This window comes from Mesoplodon mirus, assembly GCF_964341445.2.
Source record: "Mesoplodon mirus genome assembly, chromosome: 5".
Lineage (NCBI taxonomy): Eukaryota > Metazoa > Chordata > Mammalia > Artiodactyla > Ziphiidae > Mesoplodon > Mesoplodon mirus.
Window position 1 is genome coordinate 50011685 of NC_138980.1, and position 22298 is coordinate 50033982.

General features: G+C 37.3%; 1 protein-coding gene across 1 annotated transcript in view; it reads right to left on the reverse strand.

Moving 5' to 3' along the window:
- The window catches only part of SGCD (sarcoglycan delta), a 539655-nt gene extending 518607 nt beyond the window's left edge, over window positions 1-21048 (reverse strand). Inside the window, exon 1 of the mRNA XM_082620414.1 lies at window positions 21027-21048. The gene's annotated coding sequence lies outside the window, so the exon portion shown is untranslated. The remainder of the gene's footprint in view (window positions 1-21026) is intronic.
- Window positions 21049-22298: the final 1250 nt, after the last annotated feature.

Genomic DNA, 22298 nt, shown 5'->3' on the forward strand with positions numbered 1-22298 from the left:
GTTTGTGTAAAGTTCCTTGTTTGATAAATACAGAATGCATGTATGAGAAACTATTTTGCTACAGTTAGGTGTTCTATGGCTGGTTTTAGTCCCACAGAACTAAAATAGTCTTTCAGACATCATCTTTTATAATATATTTCTAGCATTTGGGATACATGACTAACTTTTGTTCTTTTCCCTCATAATACAACACAAGTGTTGACTGGCTTAAGGCCAAGTATCCACAAGTGGTGAATAATACCCCTCCTTCAATTTTCCTGAGCCCCGAATTTTTTCCAAATTACATTAAATTCATGACCAACAGTGTATATGTTCAGTATCAACACTTATTTTTTTCTTTCTCTTCATTTTTATAAAATGAAAATTAAATGCCTATAATATTGATATTAAACAGCTTTACAAATCATGATGTGCAAAGATTGTGATACTGAAAAGATTAACCATTTGGCTGGTAGGCAGCATCGTGATATTACAGTCTGAAATGTCTGTACTTGCAGATGCATAAAGTCTACATTTGGTTTGTGAAAGGCAGACTGGAGTCCTATGTGTAATGTTCAAGAAGAGGATGAAAACCTGATGAAAAGGCTGAGAATCAACTCTATATTGAGCACACCAGTCAGGGTCCGTCCATTCTTTTAAGAAATAGTATTTAATATATGGAAATAGTTCAAGAGATATAGGAGCACTAGAAAGGTAAAGGGAAACATTTAGGCATCACAATGGTAGTAACTACGCTAAACAGTGACAACCCCTAGAGCTGGGGTAACAAAGAAATGAAATTGCAATGATCAGAAGTGAGAAGCTCCAAGGGACCTAGAACCTAGAATTCTGAGGAAGGGCCCTCCAGGCCTATTGATGGTGCCTTTAGAGCTCAGGGGAATGCTCCAAAAAGCCGACACCTACAGCCCTCAGGAAAGAGTGCATAAGTTTCATTCTGGGAGTATGGGAATAATATGGAATTTAACACCAACTGATACAGAAATCAACTGCTGCCTTGTTAGTAGAGCTCTTGGTAAAATGCTACTGATGGAATAATGAGGAAAGATAAAGCAATTCCTTTTGCCAGTCTACCATCTTCTAATTTTTCTCTTACTCCCCCAACTGGCAGGAACTGCCAGGGAACCAACAACAAAGAAGGATTATGGTTTGCCCAGTACCAGCCACATCATCACAAAGCAAGGTGCAGAAGAGTAGGTTTGGAGTTGGGTGACAAGACCTTAATAAAAAACATGTATATATACTCAAAAAAAAACCCCACAGCATATGCATCAACATGTTAACAGTGGTTATTACTGGATGGTGAGAGATGATTATGAATTATTTAATTTTCTTCGCACTTTCCTTCATTTTCCAATCTTCTACAAAATAACTCATAACAATTTTCTAATATTATACAAAAAAGCTGACTTCTGATTAAAAGAATGTTAAATGATATCATATAACATTTGGATGTAAAAGCCTCCAGTATATTTCAGGGTGTTTTAGAACAAAATTTCTCATTTACACTAATTTTCCTAACGACATCAAGAATAAAATGCACACTCCTGTTTACCCAGCTAAATAATGATTAATGCTAAGCATATGGAAGCATACGGCAAGACTAATGAATAGCTTTCTCTGTTTGAACGTGGTAATGGTTTTGTGAAATTGCTAGCATGGGGTTTAAGTGAGGTTACTAGATCAAAACCAAGTATTAATCATCTGGTTAATAATTTTGGCAACACCATTTACAGTGAAAATAGGGTAAATAATTATTAGAGAAATAAATATTCCCTAAAGAACATTAAAATTTAGCAAGACTGGACATTATCTTAATCCGTTTCTGCAGCTTATTTCAGTTTTCCCTATAACTTGATGAATATAATCATCATTACTGAAACCACTTCCACCACCACCACAGTTATTATTCATTGAGCACTTACTATATGATCAATATGTGTTATACAATTATCTGATTTTACTCCTCACAGTAAGCCAATGGGATTTGTGCTATTATTTCCACTTTGGGGTTCTGGAAATTGAGCCACAAATGGTTTAACTGCCTGGCCCAAGATCATACAAATAGTAAACGAAGAACCAGGACTCCAAAGGAGCTTAACTTCTTTGGGGTATTATATTAATACAATATTATAATATTATTAATTAATTTAAGTATTATTTTCTTAATAAATTTAAATTCTATTATAAAAATATAAATCACATCAAGATATTATATTAATCAATTCAAATTCCAGTTATTTATTTTTTCATTGTGTTACTTCATCTGTAGTTCATGTATGTAAAATAGTTTAAATTCCTAAACTAGAATGTAATCTCTTTCACTGTTCCCCCACCAACGTATATTACTTAAATTATAATATGATTAGTAATTTCTCAACAGTAACAAAAATAGGAGAGATTCATGTGTTAAACCTATCTTTTAACAGAGAGTATTAAATGCCCAATTAATATACTTCAAATAATTGTCTACTTAAAATTTTAAATCTTAACATGTTCAGGGAAAGTTCTGTACTTATTATGTATGCCCCTACCTACAACTGAAAGCAGCTTTTTTTTTTTTTTTTCTCGTCCTATTTTTTGATACCAGCAGGTTTTTGAGGATACAGGCCAGGACTGAAATGTCTACAACATGAATGCTGTCAGTCTTTCACCTGAAGCCATCAAAACCAATCACTGATCTCATTTCCAAAGAACCCATTTGTGACTTTAAAATATATCAACATGTGGTGCTTCTGGGTTGGTGAACACGTGGAGCTTCAGGGAGGACAGAATGCGTCCCAAACCCCAAACATCATCCTATGGTCCTCTTCCATTTAGGTGTTCCTGGGTTGTATCTTTTATAATAAACAAACATACTGGTGGAAATAAAAGCCTGTTTGGAGAAGATCTTGACTTGAGGCAAGCATGGAACATAAAAGGCTCCTGAATTTCCCTCCTCCCAAGGACACACTGAAAGTACAGCTATACATAGAAAAAACCCCTCTGAGAACAAAGACAGTGGCTTGAATCACAAAGGTTTGAGAGGCAACCAGGAGTTTGGATCAGGCTGATTGATGAGGTTCATCTCTTACATGAGACTAGCCTGTCAAGACTGTAAGAGGTGACTATTTTATCTAATGTGAAAAAACAACAAAGAGAGGTAAAGAAAATGAAGAAACAAGGGAATATGTTCCAAACAAAAGAACTAGGTAAGACTCCAGAAACTAATCTTAATGAAATGGAAATAAGTGATTTACCTGAAAATGAGTTCAAAATAATAGTAAATAATCATAAAGATGCTTACTGAGATTAGGAGCACAAAGCATGAACAAAGTGAGAATTTTTTAAAAGAGATAGAAAATACCAGATGGAAATCATAGAGTTAAGAAATATAGTAACTAAAGTAAAAAATTCAATAGAAAAGTTTAACAGCAGACTAGGTCAAGTATAAAAAAAGGATCAGCAGGGCCTCCCTGGTGGCGCAGTGGTTGAGAGTCCGCCTGCCGATGCAGGGGATGCGGGTTCGTGCCCCGGTCTGGGAGGATCCCATATGCCGCGGAGCGGCTGGGCCCGTGAGCTGTGGCCGCTGGGCCTGCGCGTCCGGAGCCTGTGCTCCGCAACGGGAGAGGCCACAACAGTGAGAGGCCCGCATACCGCAAAAAGAAAAAAAAAAAAGGAAAAAAAAAAAAAAAAAAAAAAGGATCAGCAAACCCAAAGACAGGGCAGTGAAATTAATCCAGAGGAGAAAAAAGAAAAAAAAATGGAAAAAGAGTGAAGAGGGCTTAAGAGATTTATGGAATACAATCAAGACTAATACAGGCATTACAGGGGTCCTATAAGAAGAAGATAGAGAGAAAGACACAGAAAGCTTATTAAAATAATAATGGCTGAAAACTTCCCTACACTAGAGAAAAAACAGACATCCATATCCAAGAAGTAAAGATAGTTCCAAAGAAAATGAATCCAAGAGAACCACACTGAGACATATTATAATTAAAAGATCAAAAATTAATGATAAGGAGAGAACCTTAAAGGCAGCAAGAGTAAACAATTTGTTACATACAAGGTAACCCTGATAAAACTATTAGCAGATTTTTTCAGCAGAAGCTTCACAGGTCAGAAGGAAGTAGCACAATACATTCAAAGTAAAGACAGGAAAAAAACTATCAATCAAAAATACTCTACCCAGCAAATTTGTCCTTCAGAATTCAAGGATAGATAAAGAGCTTTCCAGACAAGCAAAAGCTGAAGGAGTTCATCACCATGAGACCAGCTTTATGAGAAATGTTAAAGGGAGTAAGGCAAACAGAAAAAAAAGGATGCTAATTAGTAATAGGAAAAAACATGAAAGTATAAAATTCACCAGTAAAGGTACATATATAGTTTCAGAATACTATATATGGTAATGGTGACAGGTAAAACATTTATAAGTCTAATATAAACATTAAAAGATAAAAATATTAAAAATAACCATAACTACAATAATTTGTTATTGGATACACAACATAAAAAAGTAAAATGTAAATTGTGACTTCAAAAACAAAAAATGTTGAGAGGAGTATAAAAATGTAGAATTTTTATATGTATTCAAAGTTAAGTTATCAGCTTAAAACAGACTGCTATAACTATAAGATCTTTTAAGTAAGCCTCATGGTGACCATAAAGTCAAAACCTATAGGAGATACATTAAAAAATAAAGAGAAAGGAATCAAAGCATACCACTATGAAAAATCATCAAATTACAAAGACAGAGAGGAGGAGAGGAATAAAGGAACTACAAAAGAGCCAGAAAACAATTAACAAATGACAATATTAATTCCATAGCCATCAAATCACTTCATGTAAGTGAACTAAACCTCCATTTAAAAGACATGAGGTGGCTGAATGAATAAAAACACAAGATCCAATCATATACTGCTTTAAAGAGACTAGCTTCAACTTTAAAAACAAATACATACTGAAAGTTAAGAGATGGAAAAAGATACTCCATAAAAATGGAAAACAGAAGAAAGCAGGGGTAGCTAAACTTACATTAGAAAAAATAGACTTTAAGCCAAAAACTGTAGCAAGAGACAAAGATGATCATTATATAATGACAAAGGGGGCAATTCATCATGAGTATGTAACAACTGTAAATATTTATGTACCCAAAACTGGAGCACCTAACTATGTATAGCAAATATTAACAGAGCTGATGGGACAAATAGATAGAAATACAGTAAGAGCAGGTGTTTTCAGTACATCACTTTCAACAATGGATAGATCATCTTCTCAGAAGAATAAACATGGGAACATTGGACTGAAACTATACATTAGACCAAATGGACATAACAGACATATACAGAACATTCCATCCAACAGCATCAGAACACACATTCTTCTTAAGTACACATGGAACATTCTCAGGATAGATCATATACTAGGTCACAAAACAAGTGTTAATAAATTTTGGAAGACAGAAATCATATCAAGCATCTTTTCTCATTACAATGGTATGAAACCAGAAATCAATTACAGGAAGAAAACTGAAAAATATACAAATATGTGGAGATTAAGCAATATGTGCCTGAACTATCAATGAGTCAAAGAAGAAATCAAATGAGAAGGCAAAATAATATCCTGAGACAAATGAAAGTGAAAATACAATACACCAAAATTTGTGAGATGCAGCAAAAGCAATTCTAAGAGGGAATTTCAGAGGGATAAAGCCCTAATGAAAAAGAAGATCTCAACCTAACTTTACACTTTGAAGACTGGAAAAAGAACAAACTAAGTCCAAAGTCAGTAGAAGAAAAGAAATAAAGAACAGATGGGATTAAATAAAATAGAGACTAAAAGAACAATAGAAAAGACTGATGAAACTAAGAGCTGAATCTCCGCAAGTATAAACAAAATAAGCAATCCTTTAGCCAGAATCACCAAAAAATAGCGAGGACTCAAATAGGGTCACAATTGAAAGAGGAGACACTACAATTAATACTACAGAAGTACAAAAGATCAAAAAGACTACTATGTACAATTATATGCCAACAAATTGGACAACCGCTAAGAAATGGATAAATTCCTAAAAACATATAACCTAGCAAAACTGAATATGAACAGAAAATCTGAAAAGACCAATTACTAGTAAGAACATTGAATAAGTACTCAAAACCTCCCTCAAAAAACAAAAGTTCAGGACCAGATGGTTTCACTGATGAATTCTACCAAACTTTGAAAGGGAAATTAATTCCAAAATACAGAAGAGGAAGAAACACTTCCAATCACTTTCCATGAGGCCAGCATTACCCTGATACCAAAACCAGACAAGGATGCCACAAAAAATAAAAAAGAAAATTACAGGTTAATATCCCTGATGAACACAGATGCAAAAGTCCTCAACAAAATTAGCAAACGGAATTCAACAACACATTAAAAAGATCATATACCATGATTCAGTGGGACTTATTCTGGGGATGCAAGGATGGTTCAACATGTGCAAATCAATCAATGCAATTCAATACATTAACAAAATGAAGGGTAAAAATCATAGGATCATCTCAATAGATACAGAAAAAGCTTTTGACAAAATTCAACATTCATTTATGATAAAAACACTCAACAAAGTGGATGTAGAGGGACATTACCTCAACATAATAAAGGCCATGTATGACTAGTACACAGTTAATATCACTCTTAGTGAAAAGCTAAAAGCTTTACCTCTATAATCAGGAACAAGATAGGGATGCCTACTCTTGCCATTTTTATTCAACATTGTACTGGAAGTCCTAGCCAGAGAAATTAGGCAAGAAGAAGAAATAAAAGGCATCCAAATCAGGATGGAAGAAGTAAAACTGTCACTATTGGCAGATGACAGAATGTTATACGTAGAAAACCCTAAAGACTCCACGAAAACACTGTTAGAACTAATAAATGATTTCAGTAAAGTTGAAAGATACAAAAATCAATACACAAAAACCATTTGCATTTCTCTACACTAATGATGATCTATCAGAAAGAGAAATTAAGAAAACAATCCCATTTATAATTGGGATTATAAATAAAAATAATAAAATACCTAGAAATAAATTTAACATCGAAGAGGTGAAAGACTGATACACTAAAACCTATAAGGCACTAATGAAAAAAAAAAGAAGACATATAAATGGAAAGATATTCTGTTCTCAAGGATTGGAAGAATTAATATTGTTAAAATGTACACACTACCCAAAGAAATCTGCAGATTCAGTGCAATCTCTATCACAATTTCAATGGTATTTACTACAGAAATAGAACTAACAATTCTAAAACTCCTGTGGAACCACAAAAGATCCCAAATAGCCAAAGCAATCTTGAGAAAGAATAACAAAGCTAGAGGCACATACTTCCTGATTTCAAACTATATATGAAGCTATATTAGTCAAAACAGTGTTATAATGACATAAAACAGACACATAGATCAATTGAAGAAATAGAGAAACCCTAAATAAACCAATGCATATATGGTTAATGAATTTAATATAAATAATCCAAGGATATGCAATGGGTAAAAAGGATAGAACTGGACAGCCACATGCAAAAGAATGAAACTCAACCACTACCATACACGAAAATCAACTCAACATGCATTAAAGATTTGAATCTGAGACCTAAAACCATAAAACTCCCAGAAAAAGAAACACAGGAGGTTAACTACTTGACATCAGTCTTGGTGATTATTTTTTGATCTGACAACAAAAATAAAAACAACAAAGACAAAAATAAACAAGTGGGACTATATCAAACTAAGAAGCATCTCCACAGTGAAGGAAACCATCAATAAAATAAAAAGGCAACTTATGGAATTGGAGAAAATATTTAAAAACCACATATCTCATAAGGGTTAATATCTAAAATATGCAAGAACTCATACAACTCAACAGCACAAAAACAAATAACTCAAAAATAGGCATGAGCTCTGAATAGACATTTTTGAAAAGATGACACAGAAATGATCAACAGGTACATGAAAAGGTGTTCAACATCACTAATCATCAGTGAAATGCATACCAAAACCAAAATAAGATATCATCTCACAAATAAGATATCTTGTATCAAAAAGACAGAAGACGGGCTTCCCTGGTGGCACAGTGGTTGAGAGTCTGCTTGCCAATGCAGGGGTCACGGGTTCATGCCCCAGTCTGGGAAGATCCCACATGCTGCGGAGCAGCTAGGCCCGTGAGCCATGGCCGCTGAGCCTGCGCATCCGGAGCCTGTGCTCCGCAACGGGAGAGGCCACAACAGTGAGAGGCCCGCGTACCGCAAAAAAAAAAAACAAAAAAAGACAAAAGACAAAAAATTCTTGTTAGGATGTGGAAAAAAAGCAAACACTTGTATACTGTTGGTTGGAATGTAAATTGGTGCAGCACTAGGGAAAATGGTATGGAGGTTCCTCAATTAAAATTAGAACTACCATATGACCCATCAGTCCCACTTCTGGATACATACCCTCAGGAAACAAAATCACCATCTCCAAGAGATAGCTTTTCTCCCACATTCATTTCAATATTATTCACAATAGCCAAGTTATGGAAATAAACTTAGTGTCTGTTGCAGATGAATGGAAAGAAAATGTGATATATATCATACGTATATGTATGTATGATGTATGCATCATATATACATACAATGGAATATTATTTAAACTTAAAAAAGAAGAAAACCCTGCCATTTGCCATTTGTGGCAACATGGATAGACCTGGAAGGCATTATGCTAAGTGAAATAAGCCAGAGAAAGACAAACACAGCATATCACTAATATGTGGAATCTAAAAAAAAAAAAACAAACAAAAAAAGCTGAACAGATAGAATCAGAGAGTCGAATGATGGTTGCCTAGGGCTGGGGGGTTGGGGGGGCGGGTGGAGGAAATAGGGAGAAGCTAGTAAAGGGTACAAACTTTCAGTTATAAGTGTGTAAGTCCTGAGCGTCTAATGTAAAACACGGTGACCAAAGTTGCTAACACTATAATGTATAAATGAAATTTTCTAAGAAAGTGGAACCTAAATGTTGTCACCAAACAAAGGTGTGTGATGCATGTGTTAAGCTGATGTTGGGAATCCTTTCATAATGTATACGTGTATCAAATCAGCACAGGTACCCTAAGTATATTATAATTCCATTTGTCAATTATAAATCAATAAAGCTGAAAAAAATAATAAAATCAATGTGCAACACATTGTTCTGGAAAAGCACTCTTGATTAATCTGAAAAAGTACAAAAGATGAAACTTCTTAGATGTTCAGACCAAAGAATGATGCCCCTTCTCTGTGGGCGAATGATTGGGTCTCCTCTAAAGAGAGTGGACATTCTGGCATGTCTTTGGTAAAAAGAGGGTCTTGTGACAAGGGTTGGAAATTCAGCCTTGTACTGGTGGCCAAGGGGAGACACTCCCCTCTCTCTCTGAGCTGCCCTCTATTATGTCTGGCCTCCAAGGTGGCTAGACAGCCTGGGACATATTGGGTGGGCAGGAGGACTGTGTTTTTTGCCATACAGAGCAAGGAGGGAGCTGTACATTCTAGGGAGGTCACTAAACAAAAGACACATATACTAGCTTGTGAGACAGATTATCCATTTTTACAAAATAACCAAGAAAACTGGAGAAGAGAATGAAGTCTAGCTTAATTGTTCAAATGTGGACTAAGCTATGTCACAGGGCATGCATGGAGAAGCCACATGTTCCTGAATGACTAAAGAGATGGTGGTGACAATGGTGACCTGAGAAACCCTTAGAAAAATAATCTTGAAGCACAAAACTCCAACTGCCCTTCTTCATGCACATGCTTGAAGAATTAGGCTTTGATTATGTTAAGAAAACAAGTTCATTGTGTTGATTAGATTGGGTGAGGCAGGGATCAGCAAACTACTGCCTAAATGCTAAGAATAGATCTTACATTTTTAAATGGTTAAAACATCCAAATGATGAAGACTATTTCATGACAGGGAGATTACATGAAAATAAAATTTGTGTCCATTAATCACATTTTACGGGAATACAGCCTGTGTCATTAGTTTACATGTAAGACTACAGTCATTTTTACAATGACAGTGTAGTTGTGATAGAAACCACGTGGCCACAAAGTCTAAAATATACACTATTGGGCCTATTACAGAAGAAGTTTGGCAACCCCTATTAACACAGATAACCAACAGAGCTCCTTAAAGATGTGTGCCGATTATTAGAAATTTCTGAATGAGTGTGCTAAAATCTCACAAATATATCCCCTCTAGGATATCTGTTAAGTATCCAAATGCGTCACCATCAGATTATGAGATCATTCCTTTTTGGAAAACTGCCCCGAAGTGACCAAATATGGACCCTCACCATCTCCCTTAAGTTCCCCCTTTCTTATAGAATAGGAACCCCCTTTTGAAAAAGGAGGAAAACTAGAGATGGTTATTGTTTTTTCTTCCTTGGATCATTAAAAGTCATTTTCTACAATTTATATAATCAGATAACGTCCTCAGTCATTACAATTCACCTATGAATTGTACTAAAGCGTATCATTTCATTTATTTTTAGTTTCCTGAAGGAGAGACAGATGAAACTTAACCAGGGAATCCCATACCCCTCAGTTGGGTGCTGATTGCCAGTCAGGCTCTCCTGCAGCTGAGCTGTGAAAGTGATTGGCTGGTTCCCACTGAGCCCCAAAGACCCACTGCTTGCTTCCTACTGAGCTGTGATCCTGATAGACAGCTTCACTGTCTCTCTCCTTGAGCCTTACCTGTGATTTCTTGCCTTTAGCAGTGTACTTGTACAGCCACTAAGATGGAAAGTGAAAGAGCCTGAGCTGTAACTCAAAGTTTTGTTTCCTTTGTGTTCTCTCAATGAAAAAGATGGAAGAAAAGAGGGAACTGTAGCAATAAGGAAAGGAGAGAACAAGATAGGCAAAAAAAATTATTGGGCATATAAAACTAATGTCCTACAAACCATGGGTTTTAGACCCAACGCAATAACATACCTAACATATTTTGAAACATAACTTAGAGTTTCAGAAACAGGATGTCCTGGACTCTGGCTACATATATTCTAGAAATTATAAATATGCATTTATTTGATGAGTAGATAAAATGTCACTCCTATTAATTCACCTTTTGTGACTCTGATATGGATAAATGCATCTCTCACTACTCAATCACTGGACTGAGTGACAAAAATCTAGAATCTGGTTTTAGGAAACTGGGATTATACCTGGATGTCAACAATATCCCAGCTTTGGGATCTGCATTTCAGTGCCCTGATGATCTTTTCTTTTGTCATCTCTGTAAGGTAGAACTTTAGTTACTGGACTAGGAATCAGGTAATGCTAAGTTAATGTCCTGAACATCATCTACTCTATAAAAGTAAGATCCCACCGCTTAGCTCCCATCTATTAAATAAAAATGAATTCACCTTACTTAACCAGACAAGTAAAGGACTTGTACAATGAAAACTACAAAACACTGAAGAAAGAAATTAAAGAAAACGTAAATAAATGGAAACAAATTCATGTTCACAGATTTGATGACTTAATAATATAAAGATATCAATACTACATAAGGGAATCTACAGATCTAATGCAATCCTTATTAAAATCTCATTGACATTTTTTACAGAAACAGAAAAAAATAATCTCAAAATTCATATGGAATCTCAAAGGACCCCAAATAGCCAAAACAACAATGAAAAAGAAGAGCAAAGCAGAAAACCCACATTTCCTGATTTCAAGCTTACTACACAGTTACAGTAATTAAAACATTGTGGTATGAGAATAAAAATAGATATTTAGCCAATGGAATATAATAGACAGCCCAGAAATAAACCCTCACATTTAAAGTCAAATGATTTTTGACAAGAGTGCCAGGAACATTCAATGCAGAAAGGACAGTCTTTTCAACAAACCATGCTGGAAAAACTAGATATCCACTCACAAAAGAATGAAGTTGGATTTGTAATTGACACCATATATAATAATTAACTCAAAATGGATCAAAGACCTAAATGTAAGATCATAAATTGTAAAACTCTTAGAGAAAAAAAAAAACATCACAAAGGCTCACAACATTAGATTTGGTAATGATTTCTTAGGTATGACATCAAGAGTAAAAGAAGAAAATAGAGAAATTGAGTTTCACGAAAATTTAAAATTTTGTGCAGAGACACTATCAACAGAATAAAAAGTCAACCATGGAATGGAATAAAATATTTGCAAATAATATGTCTGCTAAGCGATTAATATCTAGAATATATATTGGGTTGGCCAAAAAGTTCGTTCGGGTTCTTCCATAAGATGTTATGGGAAAACACAAATGAACTTTTTGGCTAACAGAATAGATGACTCCTAAAACTCAACAACATAAAAACAAACACTCAAACAAACATCCAGTTCAAAAATGGGCAAAGGACTTCAATAGACGTTTCTCCAAAGAAGATGTACAAATGGTCAATATGCACATGAAAAGATGCTTAACATCACTTATTCATTAGGGATATACAAATCACACCTACAGTGAAATACGACATCACACCATTGGGATAGATATTATCCAAAAGGAAAAAAAAACCAAAAAAAAAACCAAAATAAATGTGCGGGAAATGATACGGAGAAACTGAAATATTTGTGCATTGCTGGTGGAAATGTAAAATGGTATGCACACTATGGAAAATACTATGATGTGTTCCTCAAATAATAAAAATAGAATTACCATATGATCCAGGAATTCCACTTCTGGGTATACACCCAACATTATTGAAAGCAGGGCATTAAAGAAATCTTTGTACACCCAAGCCCATAGCAGCATTACTCACAATAATGAAAAAATGGAGGCAACCCAAGTGGCCACTCATAGATGAATGGATAACAAATGTGATATATATGTATGATGTAGGATTATTCAGCCTTAAAAAGAAAGGAAATTCTAAGATATATTACAAGATAGATGAACCTGCGGACATTATGCCAAGTGAAATAAGCCAGTAATGAACAAATATGGTGTGATTTCACTTATCTGAAGTACTTAGAATAGTCAAAATGAGAGAGACAGAAAGTGGAATGGTGGTTGCCAGGGACTGGGGGGAGGGGAGAATGGCAAGTTACTATTTAATGAATGTAGAGCTTCAGTTTTACAAGGTGAAGAGTTCTGGAGACGGATGGTGTTGATGGGTGCACATCACTGTGAATGTATTCAATACCACTGAACTGCACACTTAGAAATAAGATGGCAAATTTTATGTTATGTATATTTTACCATAATATAAAACATTGGAAAAAAGTGAATTCACCTTCTGACTTGCCCAACTAATTCACAGGAATACTGCAAAAACAACAATCCTTTATTTTATGCATCTGAAGAGTATAAAAATCAAACATATTCAAAGTGTTATCACATATTTAAAGAAACATTTTTCAGAAGCTAACTCTATTAGGTTTCAAATTTTAAGGAAGGGTATAGCAGGTATAACCACTCCTGATGGATTTGAGTTGGTACCACAGAGAAATTCTCAGACCTCCTTTAAAGGAGGCCTGGGTCCTCCTTTAAAACAGGGCATCTTGGGCCTCCCTGGTGGCGCAGTGGTTGAGAGTCCGCCTGCCGATGCAGGGGATACGGGTTCGTGCCCCGGTCTGGGAGGATCCCATGTGCCGCGGAGCGGCTGGGCCCGTGAGCCATGGCCGCTGGGCCTGCGCATCCGGAGCCTGTGCTCCGCAACGGGAGAGGCCACAACAGTGAGAGGCCCGCATACCGCAAAAAAAAAAAAAAAAAAAAAAAAAAAAAAAAACAGGGCATCTTGAAGCGTGAACTACTACTTTTATCCTATTTACCTTTTTTTTCTCATAGTACATATCACCTTCTAACATAACATATAATTTACTTAGTAACTATGTTCATTATTTTTTGTTCTCTGTCAAGCTCCACAAGACTAGTTATCCTTGTCTGTTGTGTTCACTGATACATGCCATGCACTTGGAATAATGCAGCTGTTGTAGTAAGTATAATTGTAGATACTATTGATTTGGACAATTTTTATCTACCCCAAGATATAACTTATATCAATAAGTTACAGAGGGTTAAACATAAAAGGTTCCCTTCATTCAAGACCCCAGAATCCTATTTCCTTCCAAAGGAGTTGTTTCCAGACAGATTTTTTTTTTTTTTGGATCTGTCTGAAATATACGGTAGATGAGTCACCAATTCTTGAATTAGTTAACAAATATTTATTAAGCACCTACTATGTGCTAAGCTCTCTTGTAGATGATTTCCTTGATGGCATTTTCTCTGGCTGAGCCTGAGTATGGACTCCTAGGTTGCTCCAACTAATAGAGCAGTTTATATCTCCAGGTCCTGGGGACCATTTGGGTAAGATAACTGAGCTAGTCAGGCCACACAGTGCTGCCTAAACCCAAGTCCACCCCAGATTACAGAATACAGCAAAAATTCTGAATGCAGGTTTTTCATAAATACCAGAGAGGAAACCAACTATTCCGAGGCTTATCTAGTGTCAATGTCTTTCAAAAGAAACCTAGCTGCTCCTTAATGAATAACCATTGAATGAATGAGAATAGTCTATTCTCTAATGCTTTTCCCCAATGCTCCCCACCATAAAATCAGTGGTCTTTAATTGTAGCTCTCTTGCTTAATGTACTATTCAAAGAAATTGCTGTCATAAGGAGCTTTAACATACCCTGTCCTCACTAACATGCTCTTCTGTTTGTATGTGAGCAATGGCATAAAGCAGAATCTAACAAACTTCCAAACTCCAGTGCTTTATGTCTCCTTTTTATTTATTTCTTGGGCCTCATTTATTTTCCTGATTTATCCTTGTCCTTTCCTGCCCTTAGTCTCCTCCACCTTCTGTCTTCAAATATCTAATTGCCATATGTTCTGATGGATAAGCCCTCGGCTGTGGTTCCCTTTTTGTAGTAATTGAGGCTCTCTCCCTTTATCACTCATTTTACAAAGGAGATATATATATATATATTTTATTGGAGTATAATTGCTTTACAATGTTGTGTTAGTTTCTGCTGTACCATGAAGTGAATCAGCTATATGTATACCTATATTCCCCCGCCTTGGACCTCCCTCCCCGCCCCCGCCCCACCCCACCGATCTAGGTCATCACAGAGCATCGAGCTGAGCTTCCTGTGCTTTATAGCGCGTTCCCACTAGCTATCTATTTTACGCACGACAAAGGAGACATTCTTAATTAAATGACCTTTGCACTCATCCTTTCTAACTCTCATTTCATATCTGCTTTGCTAGATGATCGGCAAGGTCCCCTTCCAGTTCTAAAATTCTATGACATTTGTGCATGACAAATCCTAAGAAGATCATAGAATTCATCATCCTTCTCTAAATGTTTTAGCATTACAGCCTGAGTTCTCATTTCAGTGACATTTTACAGTCACTTCGCCTTTAGATTTTCCTCAGAGAATCACTTCCAGTGACTGGAGGTTTTTGAGCTTCCAGAAAAACAACATCTGTGTCACTGGCAAGTACACTCCATAACCACCTTGACAGTAGGTGTTGAAAGAGCTAAAACTTCTGGTGTATCACATGTTACAGGAGGCAAAGTGATGCAAAGGAGAGTCCCCTTCTCCCTGGCTGAACCCATGACAGACAGTGCCAGTGCTCCTGGAACCCCTTCTGCTGAGGGAGGAAGTAGTTTCAGAATACTTTTATAACCTACGAGGCTTTAGAAAACCGCTCCTGAGAGATGTGAGTAGGTTCTGCTAATTCAACCTCAGAACTGGCCTCTGTCTTCTTTTAAAACAGAGCATTTCCAGATGTGAGTTACCACCTTTATCTGGCTCTACTTATATTTTTTTCCATAGAACATACCGAGACGGGCTGGGACCTGGGACCCTTTGCTGCAGTGCTGCAGTGCTGCACCTGGACAAACATCTCCTTGAACAACAAAATACAAAGAAGCTATAAGGGACTAACAATAACTGCGTGCATGTACAGTTGGGGCAAATTATGAACAAGATACAAAAAGATCAAAAAAACCCAACTGACACTTCTGAAGAGCCAGGAGCAAAAACAGGGTGTCCAGAGCAAAGGCAGGGTACTGCACATGGCCCCAGCACTCTACACCACCTCTCCGCCCCTGGACACACCCCTACCCTCACCCCATATAAGGAGCCAGTTTGCCCCCACTCAGGGAGCAAGGGAACTTGTTACTTGTTTTCACCCCCTCCTGCTGCAGCAGGAGGCCCAAAAAAGCCTTGCCTGAATTTCTTATCTGGCTTCTTATTAACTTCTATTGGTTGGGGAAGGCCAAGAACCCTGTTCCGTATCCATACCACATTCTAACACAATATACAATTTACTTAGTTACTATGTTTATTATTTTTGCCTCTCCTGCTAAAATATAAGCTCCACAAGAGCAGGGATCTCTGTGTATTGTGTCTACTCATGTGTGCCAAGCATTTGGAACAATGCCAGGTACAGAGCAGGTACTCAGGAAATATGTCTAATTATGGAATGAATGATCTCTCACTCCACCAGCATCAGAATCTCAGGGCCCAGGCCAGACTGAAGTGAATGAGGCCTCTAGAGTAAACATTTAAGGAGGCACTCACTCTCAAGGCCCACACTCACTAGCACAGCCATAAGGAGGGAGGAGGACTCCTTAAATTGTGCCCCCCTAGGTATCTCACTTGCCTCACCCCAAACCCAGCTCTGAGAATCAGCATTGTTCAAACCACAGGTGTCTCACCACACCCTGTCTCTGCTGAATCAAGATCACTGTGGGGAGATGGCAACCTGGGAATTTCATTTCTAATGAGCTACTTCTCACTCCTACACACAATTTTACTTGAGAATCATTGCTTTAAATTAAGCAGTGTTGCCAAGATGGATTATTCACGAAACCATCCCTGGCCAGTTCCTTACTCTCATTCAAGGCCCTTCACAACCTTTCTGTAGCTTAGCTTTCCCCGACAAAATTCTAACAGTAGCTAACACACAGCGTTGTCTAACCGCCAGGCACTGTTCTAAGAACATTACTGTATATGATGTACCTAATTGTCATAAAATACCACGTGATAGGTACTATCATTATTTTCATTTACATATGAGGAATGAAATGGCACAGAAAAGTTAAGTAACTCACCAGCAGTCACACAGCTATAAGGGCAGATTCAGGATCCCAACCCATGTAGCCTTACTCCAGAAACTATGTTCTAGACAGAATGCTTTCAACAATCTACCTCAGAGGAAACTGCTGTCATGCAAGTCCTAGATCCTCTCACATTTCTTCCCTTTTCTGGTTATTCTCTTTACCAAGAAAGCCTTTTCAAGTAGCTCCTCTACCAAAATCCTTCCTATTGGAATCAGACCCGTGCTCCATTATCCAAGGAAAATCCCATTTCTTCCATGAAGCCATCTTCAAACACCCATATGTGAAGCATCTTCCCCTTCACTGTGGTCATTTATCTTGGTTTCTCTGCTGTTCTGTCTACATCAGGTTTGGGTGCAGAACTAACCAGATATGACTAAATAGTTTGAAATACTAATCCTTACTAAGCCCATATCTCCTTTTACCCATTGTCCCCTTCCCTCATTAAAGCACTGGCCACACCATTCTACACTCATGGCTTCTGGAGAAGGATAAAACATCATGAGAGAAATAAATAAATAAATTCTTGGCTTTTGAGTTTCAAAAGTCCAGCACATTCTCTTAGGAAAAAAGAATATACTCACAAACAAAGGCCACCAATTTGGGAAAACTTTGGATAGGAAAAGGTCAGAGTTATCTGGCTGACTCTCCATTCCACACACCAATCCAGATAAAAATTCCCAATTGGGATAAGGAGGAGATGGAAGGCAAGGAGTGAGCAGAGATTTTTAGGTTTATGAAAAAGGGGAGCTCTCCAAGTGCAGATGTGATAAACTCATATTAGTTTAGGGAGACCGGAGAGCAGAGAGCACCTGTATGTCAATTGCAGGGTAGGGCCCAAGAAAGCAGAACTCCAAAGAAAAACTGGTTTTTGTCTCTGCAGGCAGAGAGGACATCATGCAGCCAGTCAGAGCATGACTCAGGAGCAATAAAATGACTGATTTGCCTAAAGTAGCATAAAACCTGATAGAGTCTTAGCACCATAGAGGCTTTCTTAGCCTAAAGTGGCATTTAAGCAGCAGGATGCTCTCACATGTCCCAAAGCAGTTTGGGAGGATCTGAAAGAAAGCTGTACTTGAACTGTGGACATGAAGGGTGATTCAACAGTAGCTTGAATGGACAACAGACAGCAGGGCAACAAGAGTAGCACGTGCATATATCATCATAGACAGATACTGACCAGTCCATTTCCTCCACCTGCCACCCACCAACCGCGATCCCAAGACCTCAGAATTCTGACAGTCACCCCCTATTTAGATTTTACCTTCACTTTGCGCCAGAATGTTTCTCTTCATTACGATCAACTCCTTAGTTCAAGCCTTGGCAAACGAGGTACTTAATCCATATTTGTAAATGAATGAATGAAGTCAAGTAAATCACACAAATTTGGAAATGGATATTTTTGCCAGGGAAACTCTCCAATGGTACCAGTAGTCATCAGAGTGGCCAATTAGGAGAATTTAGAAGTGGATGCTTCTATTACAGCTCGTTATTCCCTGTCTAATCACAGATGTTGGGTACAGATCAAAAACATCCCCAAGTCCTGAGTGAGTTCTGAACACAGGAGTCATGGACACAGGAAAGAAAGCACGTGGCAGATATGGCTATTTTATCTTAGTTCATAAAATTCACAGTCCACTGAGTTCTTAAAAGACTCACAAAATACGTGACATTTGTTGAGGTCCCACCAGAGAGGCCTTTGTGAATTTTGTTAAAAATGAATCACACTGTTTCCAGCCAAGTTTTCCTTGGGGGAAAGTTAGATGCTGGATTATCCTTAACTTCAAGTAAATTTGTACATATCAGACAACTGCAGGCCTTCATTTTTTATCAAGGGCAAAAAAGGATATCAATGCATACATTTTTTTAAAACGGGAATACATAGTTGAAGACTGAGGATAGAAAAAAAAATGAAAGAAAGGAAATAATAAAGCAAGTCATTTTACTGTCTGACCACTACCACCATGGGAGCATTTTAAAGCAACAAACTTAGATTTCAATTATTTTACATATAATAAAATCCAGGGAGACATTTAAAAGGAAAGATATGTGAAAAGTGAGTATCCATGGGGTATAATCACTCCTTGAATGTTGTTTGAAGGTTTATAATAGGACGTAAGAATATTGAATATTACAGTATTCATCTCAAATCCAGTCAACTTTGTGAATTTATTGTTTTTATGATCAATCCTTCCAAAGAAATAAGAGGCAGGACACAATCTCAGCCTTGGGGCAGCTCTGGGTCACTTAGGTGTTTTCTGACATAACTGGTTTCACTAGGGGCTGGCGGTCCTCACATCAGCTGTGTCCTTATGCTGGTGGTCTTGTCTTTGCCTTACAGACATAATGAATGAATTACTGGCTGTAGCGAACTAGCAGGGGTGAAGGGACTCAAGTGGTGGGGACAGCACTGTCTTCAGAACCAGCTTTATGCTTTTTACTTGTACTGAATCGAGTAAGGCCTCATTAGTAAGGGACTCTACAGTTTTGGTATGGAAATCTCATGAATTTTAGACAGGGAAGAAAAAGGGAAATCAATGAAAAATGTGAGACTGCATCACAATATCAGGGGTTAAAGGAAGGGTAGACTGTGATAGCTTCTAATTCAAACTATTTAAAAAAATAGTTTTTAAAGTACTATTAGTACATCATTTAAGAATCAACTAATAAGATGACTGAAAATGAAAAACATCTGTCCCCTCAACTTCCTTTCCCAGCCTCCCACATCCCAGAAACAACATTTTCAACCCCTTTAGCTGTTCATTCTAGTATTAGCTTTCACGTTTCCAATTAATGTAATTATATATTACAAAGTTATTGATTTTCCTTATTTAGCTATTATCCACTGATTAGCTACTAAGAAAGGTGATCATTTAACTCTTATATCAGCAGCCTCTCCACCACCTCCACCCCCACTGACTTGCCCTACTTCTTTCACTTGGTATTAGTTTCATCACAGTTTTAATTAAATCCATATGTGGTTTTTAAAATTATTATTATGACTATGCAAACACGGTTCATTACTAAGCTAAGACAAGTACTATTTCAATTTCCTTCTGTTTCAGCTTTTCATTTTTCCTGGAGTTAACTGCCTCTTTTATTCTTCAAATATTTGCCTTTCTTTGAAACCTGGCTCTTTCCAGACACTCCCGTGTTCCATCTCTAGGATGATGACCTCAGCTGGGACAACTGTAGTAACATGGCTCTGCACCACGTGGCTCCCTCCAATATGCTAGCCTGGATGAGCCCTCGTCACGATGGCCAAGAGGAAAAGGCAGAAGCAGAAATGTGCAAACGTTTTTTTTCTAGCTTCTTCATATGTTACATTTGCTAACATCTCACTGGCCAAGGAAAGGGCACATGGCCAAACTCAGAATCAAGGGACAAGGAAACAGACTCTGAGATTCTGATCCTTTGGTGGGAGAAACTACAAAGACACAGTGCAGGTAAGTACAGATACAGGAAGGGATGGAAGAATCAGGACCATTAATTTAATCAGTCGGTTACAGTCATTAATTAGGTGACCATATATGAAAGGTTTTGTTTCTCGATCCTCTAGCTTGCTCTCTTTATTTGTTCTACTCATGTGCCAGTATTCTACTGTCTTAGTTACTATAGCTTTATAATAGGTCTTAATATCTTGTAATTTTAAGTCTTCAGATTTATCGTTGCTCATGAATGTCTTGTCTGTTTTTGGTTCTTTGCATTTCCATATAAATTTTACAATCAGTTTGTCAATTTCCACAAAAGATCTGTTGGGATTTTGATTGTGATTACACTGAACTGACAATACTGAACTTTACTTGAGCCATGGGCTCCTGGAAAACAGGAAAGATCAAGAAATCTCCCCCAACCTTTTGTATTCCAGGAAAGAGCTTCCTGCTAAGAACTACCCTCTATTACATGACTGAGAGAAGATTCACAAATGCCCACCTTGTTTATGTATGACAAATCCAGACACAGATCCTCCAAATTCCCATTCTTTGCCTCAGAAATGATTAGCTGATCCCTTTGTACTTACTGACTAATCTAGACAAAATGCCTGCCTGCTAACTTGACTGAACTAAACTTTAGTCAAGCTTCTCTCCTCCCCATGGACTCCTGAACTTTGACCTGCCCCTAGGTTAAGCAAGCATTTGAACGTAGAACAAAGGTCACCTTCCCAAGAATCAACTGTTTACACAAAAAAACCTTCTGAACATCTATCTGACCATGCTACTTTGCTCACCTTACCTGCCTGCCCCGCTCCCACACACCTGGTCCTTTCTAGTCTTGCTTACTCCTCACTGTAAAAGAAAAGCTTTTTTTCTGCCTGACTTTTGAGATGCATGCAGATATTATTGTCAAGGCGATTTCTTGATTGCAACAGTACCCCTTTCCTTACTGCAATAGTTTTACTCTCCTTATTTTAATGATCGCTTTGAATAAAATCTCTTTATCCAAATTTGGATTTTTTGTTTTGTTTTGTTTTTTGACAAAACAATGGGTCAATTTGAGGAGAATTAATATCTTTACAACATCAAGTTTTCCAGTCCATGAACATGGTATACTCTTCTAATTATTTAGGTCTTCCTTAATTTTTCCCAGTGATATTTTATACTTTTTAGCAGTGAGAGCATGTACATTTGATGCTTCAGTTGCTATATGCAAGCATATAAAGAAACACAAAAGGGAATACTCTTTTTGAGAGAAATAGTAAAGGACATACCCAGAATATTTGGGTTGGAAGTGAAGCAACTTCCTTGCCATATGATCTTTAAAGAGTCACTTCCTTGCCGTATGATCTTTAAAGAGTCACTTCCTTGCCATATGATCTTTAAAGAGTCACTCCCCTACATACGGACCTTCAAGTTGTGGACTTTCAAAGATGCGAACCTGTGTTCGCATGTCCAATCACATAAGTTAGTTCACGGGTCTGGTGTACATTGTCACATGCGTGCATCCTCTACAAGTGGCTGTGCTTTTGTGTACTTTACTGCACAGTACTGTATAGAGTACAGTACTACAGTATCTTTATTTCAAGCCCAGGATGTCTGCAAGCCAGTGTAAAAGCAGTGGTATATAGCCAATTGTGTTAGTTGGGTACCTAGGCTAACTTTGTTGGACTTACGAACAAAGCGGACTTATGAATGAGCTCTCAGAACAGAACTCATTCGTATGTAGGGGACTTACTGTATCTCTTTCCTTAGTTGTATTCCTAATTAG